Here is a 1,268-nt window from a genome sequence, read left to right on the forward strand (position 1 = left end):
CTACCAACCCTCCACAGAACCCACTTTCCTCCCCTGATCCCCCACAGACACCATCTACCCTCCCAATCCTTCCCACTGACCCTGCCTGTCCCAAGATTCCCCAGTCCTCCCTGCAGAATCCACTAGCCTTCCCAATCCCCTGATCTGTCCCATGGATGCCACCTGCCCCATCATTCCTTCCAATCCCTCCCTCTAACTCTTCTTGCCTCTCCAATCCTCCTGATCCCTCTTGCAGCTCCCACTTTCTTTCCGAACCCCATAGACTCCACTTGCCCCCACACTACTCCATTCCCCCCCAAAGACTCTGCTTGGCCTCTCACTCCCCTCAGTAGATTCCCCTGATCCTCCCCACCCCAGAGCCTGCTTACCCTCCTGGCCCTCCCCCCAAAATAGCCCACCTCATTTCAATTTCATGAGATTAGGTGGCCATTTTTAACTTAATCTAACCTCCTCCTAACCTTTCCAAATGTCTGTACACAGCCTTAGACAAGCTTTTGAATTCAAGAGATTCTAAGTAGCAAATGTGCCTGTTCCCTCTATTGTAAAGCTGTAAGTCACTGACCTCCATTACCCAGGCATCCTAAGTGAAAGTATCTCAAAGGTCTTAAAAGTCCAACTTCATTTTTGAGTCATAAATTCATAGATATTAGGGCTGGAAGGGACCTCAGAAGATCGTTGAGTCCAGCCCCCTGCCCCAGGGCCAGGAAGTCAGCAGGGGTCATATGATCCCAGAAAGTTAAACATCCAAATGTCCCTTGAAGGTGTTCAAAGTAGGTGCTTGAACCACTTCTGGTGGCAGTCTATTCCAAACCTTGGGGGCTTGGACAGTAAAGAATATTTTCCTTCTATTCTGCCTGAAACAGTCATGGAGGAGTTTGTGACCATTTGATCTTGTCATCCTTTGGGGCATTCTGGGGAAAAGATGTTCCCCCAGATCCTAGTGAACACCCCTGATAAACTTATAGGCAGCCACCAGATCACCCCTGAGCCTGCGGTTTTCCAGGCTGAAGAGTCCCATAGCTCTCAGCCTGTAGACACAAGGCCTGTTTTCCTGCCCTCTGATCACATGCATTGCTCTCCTCTGGACTCTCTCAAGCTTCTCCACATCCTTTTTAAATTGTGGAGCCCAAAACTGGACACAGTACTCCAGCTGCAGCCTCACCAAGGCTGAGTACAAGGGGAGAATTACGTCCTGGGATTTGCTTGAGAAGCATCTATGGATGCAAGCCAGCATTTTGCTTGCTTTACTAGCCACAGCATCACATTGC

Source organism: Crocodylus porosus, unplaced genomic scaffold (genome assembly GCF_001723895.1).
Source record: "Crocodylus porosus isolate Cpor-Errol unplaced genomic scaffold, CroPor_comp1, whole genome shotgun sequence".
In the NCBI taxonomy this organism is placed as follows: Eukaryota; Metazoa; Chordata; order Crocodylia; family Crocodylidae; genus Crocodylus; species Crocodylus porosus.